Below are 20,330 nucleotides of genomic sequence, written 5' to 3'. Positions count from 1 at the left end.
GCTTTCGCAGTGGTTGTAGGGCAAACGCTCCAGTTGCTGATGTCTTACGTCGATAAGGGAAGATTTGACTTTGTGCACAATGCAGTTTGAAGAAAAACATCCCCGTGAGAAGGGAAAACCTGTAACTCCTTTTGTTTTCTGATCTACCTACTTATCAGAGAGGGCGCCTTGCTCACGTACACAAGTGTTCTTCCAGCACGGTGGAGAAGCCGTTTGTGCTTCTGTCTGAAGGATTTGTAACTGCACTGCCGCCTTGAAGACCCGTAATAAATAACAAGCTGGAAGGTGTTCTGGGCAAGGTCGTGAATGAAAACTGCCACGCGAGAGAGTAAAGAGAAAACCTGTACTTATTTTTGTGCCGATGAGAGTCTGCAAGCAGCTATTTTCAGGTAGCAGCTCTTAGCTGCTGTCCTGCCAGAGAGAAGCGATTGCAAAGGCAAGGTGTTGTCTCGATTGAGCAAAGGTAGACTGGGTGAAGTAGCTGCTTCAGGAAGGTGGATGCGTGAAAGCGCTTATTCCTGCGGGTACAGAAAGCGATGCTCCCTGCGCCTACGTGCCAGTCTGTTAGATAGCATTTGGTAGTCTTCTGATTTTTATTTTTTTAATTCAATTTTTTAAACTTTATGTTATTACTTTCTTATACATGTCCCTACCGAAAACAGCATAGCTTTTACTGGTCTGCACTCAGATTCCTTCTCACGGATTGGGAGGACCAGAGGACTTCAGCCTGGGCTTAAAGATGCCTCGTTGCAAACAGCGTGTTCAGAGGGCTCTGACTCTGGTGCTGTGGCATCGGGTCCCTTCCTCTGCCGCGCTGGGAAAAAATTACTTCATTGCCCTAGCGAGATAGCATCCTTGTCACGTTCCAGTGACCTGCCTTGCACGTTTTGTCTTTGTGCTTTAGATCTAGAATTTGAACTGCTGCTTTGAGCAAATTAAAAGGGTTCTGATAACTACTATCAGGTTTTCTCATTTGAAGTCGGTTAGCTGCTTCCGGCTTCAAATCCATTTAGGAGGCTCCTTGAAAATCCAGTAAGAGCAGTTTACAGGTAATATTGATAAAGCAGCATGTCTCTCTGTCGTTGTGCTGCTTTTGCTGGAAGGAAAGCTTCTCCTTTGTGCTCCCTCTAAATAACAGAACTTGAGTGGGGAGGAAGAGGTCTCTGTCTGAACTGTGTTTCACTGTGTGGCTTGAAATGAAAATGTAGCAATAAAATTGTCGAGGTTGCGGTGAAGTCCTACAGCAATTCAAAGTCATGCCTCCGCCCCCCTGCCCTTGAACTTTGAGTTGCTGGAGCATCTCGTTTCTTCTGAGTTTGCTCAGGATTGTATGCAGTTTGTGGCAGGAATGCTTTTTATTGCTGTTAGACGGTGTCAAAGACAATTATGGCACCCATAATTGGGTGATAAAACAGTGTGACTTAAGTAAAAAGTTACAGTGCTTCACCTAGTTATATCTGTACCGCAGCCTGCTGGAGTGCTTGCTCTCGGGTAAATCTCTACCATCCTCTCTCTAGACCTTGATGACTCAATATTGAATAGTGGCTTCAAGGAGTGGCCACAGTCTTTCAGGTCAAAGCTTGCATGGAGATTGAGCTCAAAGATACTGTGATGTGGAGTTAACTGTTAAGCCTTGAAAAATGAGCACGTGCTTTCAGTTATGATGCAAATGCCTCCTGTGAAATAAAAGCCTTTAGTACAGATCCGTGCGCTTGCCTTCTGGGCTCCGGGCGGACGCACGCCGGCCATCGTGTCGGGCATTCCTAAAGCAAGCACCCGCGCCGGGAAGCCCCGTGCTATCATTTGTCCTCTTGTTTTTCAGTGCCCTCATTACATTAACAGAAGAGATAGAAATGTCTTTGAATTATTCTCCTGCAATTACTTATTTTTTGCATCAGGAACTTTTGAAGTTGCCACGGGGTCTATCAGTGGGGAGAATTATAGAATTATGGGGGAAAGAGCTGAAAATCAGAGAAATCTACGTCTCGGTTCTGGCATTCAGTTCTGTTTGGTTTGGAATTGTGGACTTCTGTCCAAATTTACAGCCGTGTAAATAAAAGGAAAGCAGGACTGATAGCATACAATAGTCAGCTGTCATCCGTAGTCTTTGAGGATGACTGATCGGAGGAAATTGCAGATGGCCCTATTTTAAACAGGCTTTGTTCACCAGAAAATTTCTTAGCAGAAGAGATGATTTGGCATCACCAAAATCAGAATCCTTTTAATTTGTGGCTCAAATGAACTTTCAACACCTGAGTTCCAGAACTGTGTGCTGCTGGCAGAGCTAATTCTGCGGCAGAAGTGAAACAAAGACTGAAGGGGTTTTATTTATTTACTTATTTATTTAATCTGTGTGTATTACTCAAATAAATGTGTGTGTGGAGAGACAGACAGACAGACTATGGCTAATCTGTGTATTTACTACTCCTAAAGAAATCCTTCAAGGCTGGGGGGAAATCTTCAGAGTCACAGCATTTCAAATCCTAGCTTTATTGTGTAACTACATTTATAGGCGAACAGAGTCGTATTTCTATTTTGCCACTATATAATATATGTTTGCCAAAGACTCGGTATTAAATCTGACTTGAAATAAGCCTTAATTGTCCTTCCGTAAGTACTGATCCATACATCTCGCATCTCAAAGTGACTCTTGAAGAATTGAACTTGGTGGTGGTGGGAATGGTTCGAAGCTTTTAAGATTGAGGATTATTAAAATCACTTTATTCTGTTATTTATGATAGTTATAAAAATTGCTTCTTTAAATTTTTATGTTACCATAATAAATGATAATATTTAAAAATACTCTGAAACAGAAAATGTTGGCTTGATGAATTACATTATTTTCCTCACCTTGTAAACAAATTATTCCTGCAAGATACGGTCCACGGTGAATATTTTGTCTGGGTTTCAGAGGAGAAAAGCTTGGATCCGGCCGGAGACTGTGACGAAAACTGCATTTCTTTATAAATTGGAGCAGGTTTGTCTGTGTTGCTCCTTTTTAGAAATATTTCAAGGACTGCTTTTTTAGCTTAGTTACTATTTTCATTTCCCTTAGCTGCGGATTTCTTGGCTACACGTTTTTTTGAGGGTGGTTGTGAGCTTTTGGTTTTTGATCCGTTTGAGCGTTCCTACCGCTGCATCTGGAACTTCAGTATTTCCAGGATCTGCGTGGCTGTGGACACAAATAATGGCGAGTGGAAACCTGTGCTCGCAGCTATGGGGGCCGTGGTGGGAACCCGTACCTTGTTTTTTAACCTGTGAAAGGTGACTGCTGCTCATCCGTGGAATTAATGAAACAGGTTCAAATTTTGTGTGATTGTTCCCCAGTGGAGATGTACTTTCTTTTACAAGTTATCACAAATAGCTGGTATTATGCAAGAAATCCTAGGGGGTTTGCACGTGCAACCAGTTTTTGGCTTTTTTCACTTAAAATTCCCTCCTGTGGTGTGTTCTGTCATTCTCTGCTACTGTTTGCGGAGCAGAACATGCAAACTTTTTGATGTGCGATGTCTATGTGGATGTGTAATCTTAAGTCAAAGACGAGGACTGGAGTCTTGCATGTCAAGTAATCATCTTTATGAAAATTGTCATGTTTTGTCTATTTTGTATAGTAGGGGCAGAAACAAAACTTGCCTCTCTTTCTCTGGCGTATGCAACATGAAGATGAGAATTTTTTCACCTTAAGTTTTTTCTAAGTTCTTACTTAATCATCTCTTGAAGGTTTACTCATCTGAGTGTCTATTCCAACTCTTAACCTTGAACAGAAGGTTGCACAAGTCAACTGCTTTTATTGTCCCCGTGACTATATAACACTTCAGATGCATTGTCAACCCTTACACGTAAGCATAAAGAGCTGTCATCTAGGTTGCTAAATATGGGAAGACTCGGTGTTTAGAACGAGGTTGGGAAATAGCTGCTCAGTTGCTCAAGGAAAAGTAGCACTTGAGCATCTTAAAAACCTGCTTCGTTGCCCTGGAATTGAAGGCAAGTGCATTTCTCATATACGGGAACCGGACGTGCGCGTTTAGCTTAGGCCTCGCAGTTGGCAAATTTGGCGATCGCAAAGTGGGTTATACCCAAAGCGTTGTTAAATTTGAGTGGTCTGATATCACTTCCCCGTCTGGCCGTTCCTGCATTCAGCAGACAAACAGCACAGCTGAAGAACAGTAGCCCCGTTCAGTAGACCAGCCTGTGTGTCTTTCCAGGCAGAAACAATAATCACAAAGAAAAAATAGACGGGCACTTTGTTCTCTTCTGTCCCCAACGAAGCTTCGTTCCAAAGCCTTAATGGCACGACAATACAGCCTGTAGTGCTCTGGGAGTAGTTCCACATAAATTGTTTAACATCTCATGATCCATTAGGCTTGGGTTTGTGAGTAATAACCAACTTTGAGGAGCATTGCCTGGTGCAAAGTGTGAATGTGGTGTTCTGCGGAAGCAGTGCCGGATGCCTTTGTTAATGCCGACGGTAAGGTTAAAAAGGCGCCCCGAGAAGAACGGAGTTTCAGTGCCGTAAGCATCCGTATCGGCACACAGAGAAAGCCTGGAAATCCGGAGCCGTGCCGTCAGAGCGCGACAACATGCATCGCTGCCGACCGTACGGTGGGCTCCCGTTCCGGTGCCTCTCTCACGATTCCTGGGATGTTGGTTTCTGTGAGGCTCGTGCCTTATTCCCGCAGAGCACGTGAGCACAGGTGACTTCTGGCCTTGAAGCAATTCAACCGGCTGACCTTCAAGGCCAGGCTGAAGGGCTGAGCTGGACTGGGCCCTGCCTGCGTAGCTCCGCTGGCATGAACGGTGAGATAGTACAGCGAGTGGAGAGAGCCGATCGAACGGGGCCGGAGGGGAGGAGGAGCAACGTCTAGATTGCAAACGTAAGCTGCTTGCGGGGTGGGGTTGGAAATCAGTTGAAGACCGGTGCAAAGTCTTCAGTGCATCTTTGATAGGGACTTGGAGGGTGGTGTTACAGAGAGGTTGTAGAATAGAGTATTTCTTTAGAATTGCATATTTCAGCTGGAAGGGACCTACAGCAATCCTCTAGTCCAACTGCCTCGGTTGTGTTTTCGGTCACAGTTCACCTGTAGCCCTGTCTGATGGCATCGCTGCTTTTGTGGAAGAAACATCTTGAAGAGACAGATGTTGTTAGCAGAGCGTTCACTTTAAATGCTTTCCATTTCAGAGTTAGTTTATGTCCCCAGTGTATTACTGACACATACATCACCAAAATGTGCTTGGAAAGAAAAGATTATTCTCATTTAAGAGCAAGAATTACTTCTACAGGAATGTGATATGTGCAAAGATTTTTCCCGTAATGGTGTAAATGTTTCTGACTCAGAATAAGATAGTATTTGACATTTTCTACTTGTTTATGAATGACGATTGATTTGTATCTGGAAAAGCCACGGTTGGGTTTCAGCAGGAAAGGCAGTCTGTCTCCCACAACGTTTGCCTTCCACGTCACACAAGCTTTGAGAATGCTTTCTGTGGCCTTCAGCGGATGGTATGTGTTATACTTTCCCGTGCCTAGGGAAGTGGGCTTTGACACCTTATTAGGGTAAATCAGAGTCCTGAATATGCTCGCTCGCGTCAGACAAAAGTGTTTGGTTAGCTTAGTAGAGGAAAAGGTGAGGAGGTGCCTCTTCTATGTTTTGAATTTGGAGAAGGCTTCCTTTGATGAATGTATTCATCTGCCTGATGCTTCCCTCTGCTTAATGTAGGTAGCCTGTGTAACTGAAAAAAGAACCAAAAGTTGTGTGAGACATTTAAACTGAAAATAGATCCATTCAAAAAGATAGAGTGCTCTTTTAAATGGTGTGCTATATGGATGAAAATATAGGAGCCATTTGAAGAAAATTGAGCTAAGCCTTGAACGCGCAACCCGGCAAAGTTCCGTAGATGACTTGTGTCACTCGGAGATGTGACACGGGAGGTGGGAGAGCGGCAGCCCGAGTGGGCTGCGGGGGAAAGGAGGGATCCGTGCTGCGCCGAGCCCTCTCTGTCCCTGGCAATGTCGCTGTTGCGCTCGAAGCCCGGGTCTGCATGTAGGCTTCGGTCTGTGGAGCCCGACGGCTCGGAGCTCCCCTGGCCCGAAGCCTCGTGGTTTGCACGGGGAACGTCCGTGCGCTGTCCCTGCCGAGGCTGGCTTGCGGGTCCTGCTGCTGCTCTGGAGAGTATTGGCTTGTGTGTGGGACAGTGCCGGTGTCCAGCGGCAGGAGGGAAAAGTTGGATCTGCTGGGCTTTGTGGTAGCCCTTGGATTTTCCGTCTTAGAAGTGCTCTGAAGCTAAGCCTGAGAGCCTGCTAGCATGGAAAGAATGTGAGCAAGTCTGGGCTTGAGCGTAGGCTCAGGCCCATGCTTCACTGACAAGGCAGGCAAGCCCAGGCACCCTTCCTTGACTGTTGTGGGCACTGAACTACAGCCGTGATGCTCCAGCTACTCAGTTTAATGGCTTATTCCTATTTGCAGTGTAAATTAAAGGAGGGGGCACGTAACTGTCATCACCGTAGTGTAGTTTAAGCCGGGATGGATGCTCTGGACCCGTGAATAAAACAGTGAAACAGCAGGAATTGCTGCAAAAGAAAAACCTCCTTATTTCGTAAGTTTTATTTGGATCACCCCTCTCTTCTCTTTGCCAAAAATGCAATGTATAATTTTTGTTGAAAGGGGATACGCTGCAAAACAACTCGGTGGAAATCCCAACTATATCTTACAGTGTCAGAATCCTCTCCAGACACTGAATAAAGGGAGATTGTGTCTCCGGCTTTTAAAATAATTACTCCAATTAAAGATCAAGCTAGAAGAGCCCAGAGCCAATGCAGTTCCCTGAACATTAGGCATACAACTTAATTTATTAAAAAGCATTGCAAAACCAACTTAAGCTCATCGTGTTCAAAATATCTCTCCCGGCAAGTAACCTGAATGTCCTCTGAGCCTTCAGCGGTGGAGAAATGTGGGCGTGCGTAGAGGTTTCTGTGAACTCTGAAAGTTTCTGTAATTGCTTTTCTACAAATGAAGCCATCTTTCTTGAACCTGTTTCTGCCTTTTTTCATTCCAAATGATGAATAAGACACCTTTGCGTTAAGTATTCCGGGCACAATACTGCTTTGGGTTACGAACAGCTTCGTGTTTTCCTGGGGAGGCTTGACTTGTAACTCTGTGAACGTACCCGGTGTTTTTCGCAAAGATATCCGTACGCTTCCGGTTATGACCCTCAATTTGAAATTCTCAGTAATGTCTATCAGCTCTTGAACTGTGGTATCAGCCCAACTTTTCTGGCTCTGTTCCCGGACCGCTCATTCCACTTAGCAATAAGCAAAATGTAAGATAATGGGCGCAGATAACAGGGATTTAATATTACCGTAGCCTGTTTTCCTCTTGCCTTTAAACAGCCGTGTTGCAATTAGGTGCTGGGCATAAAACTGGTTTTTGTTAACAGGTGTCTCCAAGAAATTTGGGATCACATGAAGATTTACAAGCTGGGTTCAGCGATAGGTGGTTATACTCTGTATTTAAGAAAGTGCTTGCGGCCATGGTTAAGACGCGTGTGACTCGGCCAGGCTCACCCAGGACTATCTCTTATCTCTCTTCCTTACTGAGGCCCTTATCGCCAAAGGGACAAAAGGCAGCTTCGTATCCAAGCTCTGTTGAAAATTAGCTGGAGTTGGCCACCGTTGTACCCTCCTCTGGAATGGAGATTTCTAGTTCAACATGACCGGTGCAATTTGCAGGCACCGACTCGTTTAAGTACGGTACCCAGGAATACTGGTCGGAAGGATTTCTGTGGAGTTGGGGGTGAATCGACGCAGCTAACGAGAGGCCAGGTGATGCCCAAGTCGGGCAGGTTATGCTGAATGAGCGCTGACCACGCACATGGACTTGCGTTGCCCTCTCCATGCCCAGAAACACTGGGCTTTTGAGTTTATAGTTCATAAAGCAGAAGTAGGAACCTTTATTTTAGAGTTCATGAAGAAGAGGAAAGAGAATGAGGGAACTGTAAAATCTTTTTTATATATCTTACGTTAAAATGCTGTGGCTTGAAAGCCTCGTTGATAAAGGGCTGAGGTGCACAGGAACCTGGGAAATCTCTCCTTTCTGAAGAGAACATTTTAGGGATGTCTGGGAAGTTTGTGTTGATGGACTAGTGCTCTGTCGTGGTACTGGACTCGGCCAGCTACTGATAGAGGGAGAGCAACAAAGTGGGTTCAAACGTGCTTGAGTGTCTGAGAAAGTGCTACGGGAGTCTGAGTAGCCCGAGTAGCCTGCCTTTGGGAAGAGAAGATGCAAGCGGTCTTATTTTTTTTAGGCTGTCTCTATCCAGAAGAATGATTTTTTTCTGAGCAGATGGGATTTTTCAGACATTGTCTTAAAGAAAGGCCTATGCTAAAGTCACAGTTTCTCTTCTCTTCCCAAAATCTGCTTGGTCTTCTGGACAAGCCTGTGAGTCACTACGCTAGCTTTTAGGTTACGTTGGAGGACCCAGGGCCTCCTCCAACAGCGCTGCTTACCAGCATCACTGTGCTCCTACCCGTTTTTCCCCACAAGTTGTTCTTCACGGCAATGGGTCACTAGAAAGGAGTTTGTAAGAAGTAGCTATGATGAACACTTTCTGGTAAGAAACTACTTTTCCGTTCCGGGTGATTGTTTTGTTCTCAGTCTTGTTTTAGGCTGATATGAGTAAGTCTATTTTGGGCTGCCCTTAAGTGGATGTCATCTAAAGGACAGCCTTGTTAAAACTTGGGAGTTGCCTGCTCAGCAGTTCAGTTATGTGCTCTTGGCTGTGGTTGGAGGATACAGTAAATCCAGCTTTAGGGCACTTAGAACCAAATTAAGAACATTACTCTCCCATGAAGCAAAATGCCAATCCAGTAGCAAACTCATTTTGCTGGTAAAGTGAGTTTAACATTTCTAAATGGATTGACTTTATGCAGGATCATGCGTTGTCTGCTTGTGCCGCTCTGCTTTTATGCTGCGTCATGTTCCTACTGTTTAAGTTGATATCCTGGTGGTGAATGAGCCCATATCGCTTTGTTCACTGACTAAGGCAACAAAAATGCAATCATGTGCCCCTGCCTGACCTGGGCCAAACCCTTATTAATGGCTAATTGATAGTCTGCGGGTCCGAGTTTAAAGATCACAGGCTTGATCTGCTCTTCACTGGCACCACGCTTCCAAGTCAAGGTAGTAAGTAGGTCACTTGGGATGCATTGCTCTCGCCAGCTGAGCACGTGGAAAGGCAAGGGGTGCCCAAAAGGTACTGCTCTGCTCCCTGCGCCCGTGACCTGCTCCCTATTGCCCGCTGCAGGGAATTTTATTGAGAAGTGTACAGCGTTTCCGCTGCCTTTCTTTGCAGGTGCTCTCGAGGGAGTGAGATGAGCTGTGTGGATGAGCTGGTCATGGCAGTGAGGTTCCCCCAACTGTCTTCTCCCCCAATGGCCGTCGGTGCTCCATGACCGCTATTTTCTTTGTTAATACTGGCAAAACCGCATACGAACCTGTCCTTCTGATATCACGACATGAAATTTTCAGCAGCAGGAAAGTTTCCCCGCGTGTGGGTGTAAGTCTGGTTAGCGACAGCCAGGGATCAACCGTACGTGACTTTGTCCCAACAGCGGGATCGTAGTCCCCAGGAGGCACAACAGACCGCTCTCCTTCACCAGCACGGGACTCTGCTCTGGAGATGCAGAAAGGAATTGTTGCGCAGAGTCACGTTTCTGCTGAATGATCCTCCTGGGGGTCATTCCTAAGGGACCTGCATCCCTCGGGTTCTGGGGCTTCTGCTGGCATAATCGGTATTTTGCGAAGCGCGTGGTGCTCTTGAGAAACAGGATGGCTCCCTGGGTTCGTGGTGCTGTGGGTGCGACTTTCTTCTGTTGTTCTGGCTGGAGCTTAAATTGGTGGAAGTGATGAAATTCTCCTTTATTTCAGTTTATTCTCAGATGGCTTTAAAATAACTTGGTTTTGCATTTCTCTCCTCTCTCTCCTCTCTGGAAATGTTGGGTTTTTTTCATCTTCAGAAAACTTGCACTGGTTTGTGTTGTTGTGTTTTGGGGTTTTTATTGTTGGTGGTGGTTTTTTTCGTTGGTGTTCCGTTTTGTTTTTTTTTCTTTCTTCCTCCCAATGCAGCTGGTGGAGGCAAAAAGGGCATTTAGTTTGAAAATTGGCTGTTTGCATTTCTAGCTATCAGGTCTGCATTAGTTTTGATTGACTATTATTAAATTAACATTTTATGCCTGCACTGGGATTGATGCCAGCGACCTTCTTCAGAAGACATTTTGTCTCGTCTCCCCTGGGGAGCAGTCGCTATAAAGTCTTCCGGACAAGCCGTTGTCACTCAAGTGAGGATGAAGTTAGCTTGGAGCATTTGAGTTTCTGAAAGCCCACTGGTTTTCTTGCTTGTCTAGTATGTTTGGAGAAGTTTTCTTTGCCTGGATGACGTGTGTATGCTGACATTTGGATTTGGTGACTTTGCCTCTTCTTAGTTTTACAGCTGTGTGCTCTGATCACGCCCCTTTTGATGTGATCCCAAATGTTATCACATCCCTTCTTAGTCTTGAGTAACTTGTCTAACTTGTAGAAAGTATGTAATCTTACAGGGACTTTCATCTGTAACCAGTTAAATTTTGCAGAGACCGATTTTTTTTCTTTTCTTTTTTTAAAATTTTTTTCCTTCCCCTTAAGGCCTCTACTATTTAGAAATCAAATAAAACCCTTGACATACTCGTGGTTCTCAGTCATGCACTTTCTCCAGGTCTCAGTCCTTACGAAACACCGTAGTTGCCCGAGGATTTTGGTGATAGGCACGCTTCGAGGCGCTCCTGCTCGCGTGATGCCGTGCCGCGCTGCTCGGTCGTGCCACGTGGACTGTGAATGAGGTTGAGCGCTGAAGCAGATTACTGAAATCATCCATGTTAAAAATATCCTTTATGCTGGATTATGTTTTTGAAACCAGCATATCGTGAACCCGCTTATCGCTTCAGAACGCCGAGAATTGGATCAGAAATGCTGTGACTGCACTCCCTGAAGTGCTGAAAGTGCATTAGCTCCCTTGGCTGATTCAGATATGTCCAAAACGTTTTATACAACCAGGCTTTCTGCCTCGGCCAGGCGAGCTTTGTGCTGGATCAGGTATTGTGTGTCCTGCTCCAGCAGAAAGCAGAAAGCCAGCATACGTTCTGTACTGCATGCTTGGCTGGGGCCGGGCCTGGCTCAGCCCCCGCATTCATGTCGGTGGTCCAGAGTTTTGTGATGCTTTTAGAATGACTTCAGCATCTCGGAGATGCTTGGGAAGGTGACGGGGAGGAAAACGTGCAGCTCTAGGAGTTGCGCCTTTGAGAGTACGGAGCCTGAAGGAAGGGAAAAGTTCCAAATGCTAATTACAGGAGTGAAATTAAGATACAAGCCCGTCTCGTGCATTTTGTGTTACTGGGGGTATTTTGCGTGCTGGGGGTTATTGCTGCGGAGAAGAGACTTTCCCCCAAAACGGTCACGTGGGAGGAGGAGTGCAGGAGCTGCTTGCTGGGAAGCCGGGATCGAGAGTGCTGGATTGTTTTCCCTGGAGAAAACCACATCGGGGTTAATGGTGGCACTGGGCGTGCTGCCCCACCCCACATTGTACACACTGCCTGTTCTTTTGCTGAGTGGGAAATGGACTTAAACCCAGGAACTCCCATTTTAGATAACCTTTTTCTTTTAAAAGGCAGTCTGGCACAAGAGCGAGACGCCTGCTTTAACATCCTTGTCTCTAGGTAGGAAACGCTGAGTTGGGTCCAAGCTGCCCATACCTTGCCGTTTGCGACTCTGCGTAGGCAACGTGCAGCAGATGCTGGTAAGATTTCCCACAGCTGCTGTTCTGTTGTCTGGGTTCACATATCTGCGTGTGTCTATATATAGGTAGAGACAGATCCCCTGTCTATTAAGTACTTTTAAAGTCTTGCAGGGGTTTTCAAGTTGTGCGCTGAGCTGAGGTAAATGACGTGCTTGTAATATTGCAGGCAGTCCTTAGTCCGTGATACCTCGTCTTACGACACAGTACACTTAGGCACAGATTTCTCGAAAAGAGCTCTTGGACGAGGCTTGAACAAAGAGCAACCACTTTATAAAACAGGATTGTTTTTAAATAGACAGGGGTTTAGTTGAAGAGCACATGAAAATGCTCTTGTAAATCAGCCCTCTGGAGCAGTTTCCTCTAAGGTTTATTGAGCCTCGAGTCACGCACTAAATTATAAATCTGTTGTACAATGCCTCATTTTCTTTAACTGGGGCAAACGTACGCGGTATGTCTTGCAGTCATCTTTTCACGTTAGCCTTTGTGTTTAGTCCACTCCTGAAATGTTCTCTCTCCTCCTGCCGCTTTCCCATTTTTGAACTACTTCTAAAAATTTGCTCTTTTTTTCCAAGCCAGTGTGTTGAAGCAAGAGGGGGATTTTAGGAACTGTTTCGTGCCAAGATTGAACTATGTTCTTTTTTTTTTGATTAGCATGCAAAACTGAAAAAATTGTAGGGATAGCCAGTTGGATGTGTAAAACATGGTCAAGTAAGAAGTTGCCTATAAGGCATAAAACTGTAACAAAAATATTGCGGGACATGACATTGCCACAGTAATAAATGGCAAAAAAAAAAAAAAAAAAATCGGATCCCACAGGCTGTCTTAAAATAATAATTTTTAGGAAGAGTCCACTACTGCTTATGGGTTTAAAACCTGACACCATTCTGCCTCTAGAGCAAACTTTTTTGTGATTTATATTTCATGCTTTGCAGAAAATTAAGCCACAAAAATGTCTGGTTTATGTTAGCCTCAAACAGATATATTCATAATATTTGCAGTCCGAAATGACTTTGTCCGTTTGATTGGCTCATCTCATACAGCTCCTACGTAAGTGCAATCTCGAATTCCTTTCAGAGCGTCTCTACACCCTCTCCTGGCTCTAGCTACGTTAAATACAGCGGATGTACGGGGAAGATGTCGGGAACCAGGTGCTCAGCTGTAGAGGTTCGCCTCGTCCTGCTGGAGAGAGGGCTTTAACTGGGATGGTACCAGTTTCAAATTAAGCTCGAGTGAAACGCGGACTTCTTGCAGGTGCATCTCCAGTTACAGCTCCATGGTTTCCTTTGAGAGAAGGAAATGAAAACAAACATGCAGCTGACTTTATCGGTTTTTATAGAGTTGTGCCATTTTATGGTAAGCAATGTAAACATAATAAAACAATGGCTTCAACTGCTACACCTCCCCTAGGGTCCAGTGCCAGTATCCCCCCTTGTATTTCCCTGCACTCTGATAATGGTACTTTCTTGTTTGTGCAGAAGAACGCTGCGATTTCATTCACTCCTAAGTGTTTTTCTTAATAGTTATTTCATTCTTGCCATGTATCCAAGTTGAAGAGTTCTCCTGAAGTTGTCAGAGATTTAAATTGAAATTCAAATGATAAGACTTACTTTGTCAAAATAAATTCAAATGATTCTTGCCTTGGTTTCAAGAAGGTGCTCTCGTAGGCTTCGCCTGTGAGTTGAGATAAACCTTTAGAGTGCTTGACGTTCCAGTCAGTGAGAGTTTGTGAAAACAAGATTTAGTCAAGAACGGAGACTGCTATTTAAATGCTATAGTGGGACTTAATTCCAGTCCCTGAGAACACCTCTGCAGAGTGAAACATTTCACGCAACAATGAGATGACTTAATTGGGAATTTATTAAAAAGCAAACCCAACAAAAGTCCTTCCCACCATACCCCCCAAGTTTTCCAAAACGTCTCATTAATACTGAAACCCCTTTTAGTAATCTAAATAGCATGGCACAGTATTACTGAACGAACGGGCTACATTTTCCCAAGTGAAATCCATGTAACTGAGACATTTCAAGCAAATAACCTCTGTCGAGGTTTGTATTCTACGTGGCGCTGCCCGATTGACCAGAGGCACCCAGCCCCTTGGTTTGTGCACCCCCTCACTAAGGAGGCTCCTGAGGGACAAAGAACACGGAGAGTCTCTTTAGATGACTTATTCTGGAGAACATACTGAGGGTGGTTTAAAAAAAAAAAAAAAAGGTGAAATAGCATGAAATCTGTAAAGCAGTCTTGTAGCTGTACACGGAGTGTGTTAGCTTACTGATGGGTGCGGGGTGCGTGCTGCTCCCCAAAGCGATGCCAGTGGTGCAGGAGCTGTGCTTGGCCGGCCCGGCTCTTGCACGCTGTGCAAAGCGAGCGGGTTGGGCCAGTGGCTTGTTTCCTGTACGTGCCAACTTGCCATCACCCTGGCCTAGGTGGGCTTCCACAAAAGGACCTCGAGGGAGGGGAGGACGGGAAGTGTAACCTCAGCGATTTACGTGAGCTGTTAGGGGCACGCTTACCCTGTGTTTTGCTCCTCCTTTCCCCAAAGCCCCTTGAACAAGTGTGCTTCAGTGCCAAGTAACGAAAGGCTTGTGTCGCTGTCACGCTTGAGAGACACGAGCAGGCAACGGCGAACCATTGTGTTTTCACATGCCCTTTGAAGAGACGAGTAATCCAGAACGTGCAGTTGCTTGTAAGTTGGTAGTAATAAGATAAACTTGCAAAGCTTTCTTACTTTTTGCTTCCTCCTTGTTTCGCTACAGCGTGCGCGCAATCAATGAGCAACCGCGTCACGTGCTTCGTGGTCCAACGTGCGCCGGCAGTTCTCTGGAACTAGAGAATAGGAGTCGGTACTGCAAAAAGGAGCAGCACAGCCCAAAAGAAATGGCCAGTCAACCTCCTTTGAGGTTGTGTATGTTCCAGCCTTGTCCTGTGTGTCCTGCTCTGTCAGAAAAAAGGGTGCTTTGCACCTTGCATGCGTTTACAGATTTCTGTCTTGTAGCATTTGCAGTTGTCTCATGGTTCTGTACAGGAGACGATTGGCATTGCTCTGGAGAGAGGGAACGGCGGTCTCTGTTCTGACAAGAGATCTGCAGGAGAGGGAAGAGCTGAGACGAGTCTCTCTGCCCCTCGATTGCACTGTGCTAAGCAGTCATCTTGGGTATAAGTTCCCTGTTGATTATTCAGAGTTCCTTTCAGAGAAGCTGGCTTTATGTTGGGATTTAAAAATATTATAATGCATGTTCTTTTTGCAGAAAGCAGAGGCTTCTGTCCTCCTCTGCTCCTGGTGAGTACAGTCTTTTGCTGAGAAAGCATGTGAATAAATGCTGGTTTAGAGCTGACAGGGGAAAATGCATCCAAGATAAATTTGGCAATGTGTTCTTAAAGTGCATCAACCAGGCCGTGCCGAGTATAGTCAGAAGCTCATTTTTCTGCGTGATAGAGCCCACATGTAAGCATGTGAGAAAAACAAAACGCATCTAGCCCATAAAAAGGGATCGGTCATATTAGGTCTGTTTATTCAAGCATTTGCGTATGGGCTGTGAGAGAATCAATGGGACCACGTCTCCTTCCTAGTTTCCTGTTTACTTGGCCACCGTCATCGCAGTATCGGAATGCTTCACAGGTTGCAGAGAAAAGAAATAATACTATCGCTGTCTCTCCGCAGCCTGTTGACAGAAGAATCCTGTTTAGCTTATTGGCTCATGATCTTTGGGATACACGCACGTGCATTTGGCATCCAACTTGGGTGGCGTGGTGAAGGGGCCGGGAAGCCTGTGGTGGCTCTTCTCTCTGCTCTGTGCATCCCGTCTGCGTGAGCCTCCAGGTCTAGCCCATGGTTGTGTCGTTCCATCTGTTGAAGGTTGAATGATGTTGCTCGTCACAAGTAGTTTTGATGGTGGAGAACATGTCCGAGTCCAGTGAAGGACTCTGAACTCCAACAGTTGTCATAAACAGGCTTCTTAGACCCGATGTGGAGCGGGGCTGTGGTTGTACCTGTGGCTGCTCCTTGCAAGGCACATCACGTTTCTTTTTCCAGCTCGGGTCACGGTTACCAGCAGCAAAAACGCAGCTGATGGATCGCTCTGAGTTTGTTCTTAGCAGCGCAGGGAGGAAGTGCAGAGGTCCAGGAGTCCTTCGCGTAGCGGGCGTTGGAGCATCCGCACAGAACGAGCTGTCAAAGGCAGTTGTCTGTTCTGGTGGCAGCTGTAGAGTCTCCTCGGCTGACAACTGTACGTTCCAGGCTCTAAGAGGAAAAGTGACGTGGGTGCTGGACAGTTTCCCCCTTTTGTGTTTGGGGGGTAAATGGTGAGGGGGCAGGGTGTATGTGTAGATTCCAGTGTAGCCCTTGGTGAGACCTGCCGAACAGCGAGGCCTGGTGCACTGTTCGCTTGCTTTTGCCTCTCTTCTCCCCCAGCGTCCCCATCCTTCGTGCTCCTGCTCCGCTTTCCGGATAGCGGTTTTCTGAGGAAAAAGTCTTGCCAGGTAAACGATGCCAGAGGCTGAGAAGCAGACGAGGCTGGTTGATCCTCAGGACGATTGTACTTCACTGGCCTTTCCCACGAAGGCAGACCGCTTCCACGCACGAGCCCGCAAGAGCTGTAAAGCAGGAGCCGTGGCGCCGCGTGGCTGGGCGGGCACGTTCTGACCCTGAGCCCCCGCTGTCGGGGCGGCCGTTTCGGCCGGCAGGCGTTGCTGTTCTGTGACCCAATGTTCGCAATCCCATCTCCTCCCTGCAGCCGTTGACACACTCTGCACCCGGCTTATTGCAAAAGGATTGCTCTTCAAATGTGACTTTGACATGGGCTCTGCGTGATGCTATCAGTTTCGGTTACAGCTGGATCCGTTTTTGGTTGGTTTTTTTTTTCTTTGTTCAGTCCAGAGTTTGCTGGAGTTTCTTCCCGATTGCAAAAGACATTTGAAATGGGCAGAATCGTAAAAGCTTATCAGCAAGTAATAACTCTTGTTTCTTGCTCCCCGGCTACGTTGTGTGTTCATTCACTCGAGCGAGCTGTATCTCCGCAGAACAACTCCTGTTGCCACATCAGCCCTTCCGCTTTATTTATACCAAACACTGTTTTCCCTCATCTCCCGTTGTAAACGATGAAGTTGTAAGAAGCGGTGGTGTCGAGGGCCCCGGCGGTGCCCCTTGGGGCGGCTGGCAGCAGCGGGTCCCCGGGCCGGACTGCCGGGCGGTGGCAGCACTCCATCCATCTGCCGCTCCGGCTCGCTGCGGGGTGGCCTCCGGGACTGGACACCGCAAAGCTGAGCCTAATTGCTGCCTTAGACCGCTTTGACGACTCGTTGCAAGTGTTCGGTGCTGTAATGAGGAGACCTGCAGGAAGGATTTATAATGCCATGAGCAAGACGGAGACTGCCAGTTAAGTGTGGCCATGGGGAAGGGGACTAGGAGTTTTAAGTCTTTTTTTTTTTTTTTTTTTTTAAAAGCCTATCACAAATAATTTGGTTTTGAGCCACGGCACTTTCCCTTAGAACCCAGATCAGGTTTGCTGCGCTGAACGCTCAGAAATGCTCTTACCTGGAAAGTCAGCCGGAGCAGAGAGGCAAAGGTACTGGCTCGTTTCTCAGGGTGTGCTCTGCTCACGGAACAGGCTTTTCATCGTCTTGTCTGCTTTGTGCTATTGGATTGCCTTCACTTTTGCCCATTTTATACTGACTTTTCTCTCCATTATGAAGTCTGGGATCCCTGCTAGTGTTAAATTGATCTTGTTCTTTCTGAGTAGTCTGGCAGAATATTTCTGTGAGCTCTATCTGCGAGTGGTCTGTGAATTTAGGTTTGAGTTGCATGCTGTGTTCGTTCGGCTATGTGTGATTCTTGTTAAAATCCTATTGACACATAATGTCATTCCTAAAAATGTTTGGTACCGGTCTAATTATCTACCCAGAGAGGCCAATTACTCAGGCAGCTCATATTTTTTCACTTGAGTATATTCTGTCAGAGTACATGGCTTGCTCCGATCTAGACCCTGAAAATAGAAACCCGATATTTTTGAATTAATTTTTTAGGTTTGTTTCCAACACCTTGCAGTAGCAGTAATGAGGATGTGGATCTAGATAGAAAGTGTCTGAATGCCTCATGTTTTTTACCTTACTCCAAGGAGCTGGTAAACCAGCTTAACCTAAGACACGTTTCTGTTCAGAGGCCCTAAAAAAAAGTCCACCCTTTCTTCTGTCCAGTGTGTGTGTCGCCTCCGCGGGACGGTGAAGATACCTTTTCTTGCTGCGATGCTTCACTGATAGGACTCTGCCGGTTTTCCCCTGAAGACCCAAGTGAAGATTTTCTTGTTGTTTCACGTGATTTTGATTTTTTAATTTCTGCAACTCCCATTTCATGTTATTTGAAAAATTCCAGGGGGCTGAAATATATCCCCCGTGCAAATTAATAAAGGATGTTTTCTTGGTAGATTTTGGCCTGAAGAAATCCTGCCGTAATCTGAGAAGGGCAGAAAAGACCAAGTCAAGGGAGGTGGCGCTTGGGAGTCTAATCGCTAAACTCCTGCGGATTAGAGACGGGGCGCCGTGCCAAGGCGACCCGAGCTCTATTCCTGGCCCTTTAAACCCCCCAGCTCCTTCGGATCCGCTCTGCGTGTGTTTCGGGGAAAGCATCAGGCTTGCAATGTGTCGTAAGCAGTTTTCCGACCCTCTGCAGCTAGACAGCGCAGCTGTTAAATGTGGTGAACTGATCCAAGGGAGGGAAGGTGCCGTTACTGGGCGGGTGGGGGGGAAGCGCTGGGTCCATCCCTGCTGCCCACAGAGAGCTGCTGCTGCCTCTGTGAATTTTCAGCACTGGATTCCTTGCAGGCAGTGGAGATTTGCTCCTTTCCTTCCTCTCCCCCCTTTTCTCATTCCCCTCCGCGCCACGAGACCGTTGCTTCTCAGTTGCTGCACCTCTGGACTGATGCTGCCGAGAAACTGGCCTTGGGAACCGGTGTTGGAGCGGGGGCTGTGGGGTGCGCAGGCGTGGTGCCACGCGGACACGTGCTGAGGGGCCGGAACGCGTCGGTGCTCAGGGAGCAGAGGCAAACGCTGGGGCACGTTGCGTGTGAAACTGTTAAGAGCAGACTTGACGGAGTAATAAAGCGCGTGCGGTTTGTATTTGGTTTGGAAATCCAGCTCCATCTGTTCCAGATGTTTTCAGTTGTGTTTATAGCAAGTAGCTACCGTGCTGCTGTGGGCAGGGAGGGGGAATTTAAAAATAAATAAATTGGGGTGTGCCTTCACAACCCTTGCAAACAGGCAAGAGCATCCATGAAATAGGTTCCCTTTTGTTGCCTTAGAAAAGATGCATAAATAGTCTTGAATAATTTAACGAAGAGCTGGAGCTTTCAGGGGAGGCTTCCGTGTGCGTGCCTGAAGCGCTGGCTTTGCGCGTGGTGTTGGCAAGACGCAGGTCCTACCCCTTCGCGCAGGGCAGCAGCTGCTGTGAAAAGGTACCTGAAGTCAGGGAAACGTGTTCTTCAAATCCGCTGGCTTCTGGGTCTGGGGCAGGCAGCGCGGGCAGAGCCAGCCTGCGTGAAGGGGAGGTGCGCCTCGGTTCAAATGTCTGAACTGGACCTGAACTGAGGAGCTGATGCTCCTGTTCATGTCTGGGTACGGTGCTGGATTGTTTGCTGCCACCCAATAATCCAAATGAGAAATGTGTATTTCCGTATGCTTACTTAGTGGTTTTGAATCTGACCTGTTTTGCTTTGTTCTTTCTTATCTGTGACGTGTTTGAGACTCGTTCGTGGGAGCTGAGCGGCGGGCTGAGAGCCAAGGATGAGGCCAATGGCGTGTCAGTAAAGGTGCTTGAGGTGGAGGAAAACTTGGCAAAGATGGGAGAACGGCTGCTGTGCTACTACTTATAGAAAATGAGGGCTCCGGTACTTTCTTTTGGGGCTGAATTTTTAATTCTTTGTTTGTTCAGGTAGGCGTTGACATGCAAGGTAGATTTCCTAAGACGTTTTGATTTCTTGGTATTCATCCACTCGGTTTTTATACTCGCCCGAATTTGACCGTGCCCTTAAAAAACTCTATGAAGTGTTTGCTGCTGCTGCACTCCCAGGGTCTTGCGGGCTCACAAGCAGAAGCAATGTGGACGTGAAGAAGATCTGAAGGCTTTGTCTCTTCCTGTACCAAGTTTGTCCCTGTTTCATCTCGGGAATATAAGGAGAAGGTATTGGGTTTTGATCGTTACCCACATATGCCTTTTCTTGCCGTTGGTAGGAAAACGGGTTATTAAGATAGAAGGCTTGCGCAGTGACTGTCCAGCAGCGAGCAGTAAATGTGTGCTTAGCCCCAGCGATATGAAAGGAGATTATTTAATATAGCTAGAATTATTTTTTTCTTTGTTGTTTTATCATTTTTGTATTTTCTTGTCAAAAGGGAATTTGCAGCTGAACCCTTGGAAAGCGTGCAGGGTCTGATTTTGTGGGTGAAATACAGCAGCATCAGTTCTGGGCAGTGCCACGGGAGGACTTTGATGGCAGAGACGTAGAATTAGGAGTCTCTGC

General features: G+C 46.5%; 1 protein-coding gene across 8 annotated transcripts in view; it reads left to right on the top strand.

Annotated features, from left to right (window-relative positions):
* The window catches only part of SLC4A4 (solute carrier family 4 member 4), a 215,976-nt gene that overhangs the window by 46,226 nt on the left and 149,420 nt on the right, over positions 1–20,330 (top strand). The gene's annotated exons all lie outside the window — the stretch shown is intronic.

Source organism: Balearica regulorum, chromosome 4 (assembly GCF_011004875.1).
Source record: "Balearica regulorum gibbericeps isolate bBalReg1 chromosome 4, bBalReg1.pri, whole genome shotgun sequence".
NCBI classification, from domain to species: domain Eukaryota; kingdom Metazoa; phylum Chordata; class Aves; order Gruiformes; family Gruidae; genus Balearica; species Balearica regulorum.
The sequence above is the reverse complement of the archived record's forward strand: the minus strand, read 5'-3'. Positions and strand labels throughout refer to the sequence as shown.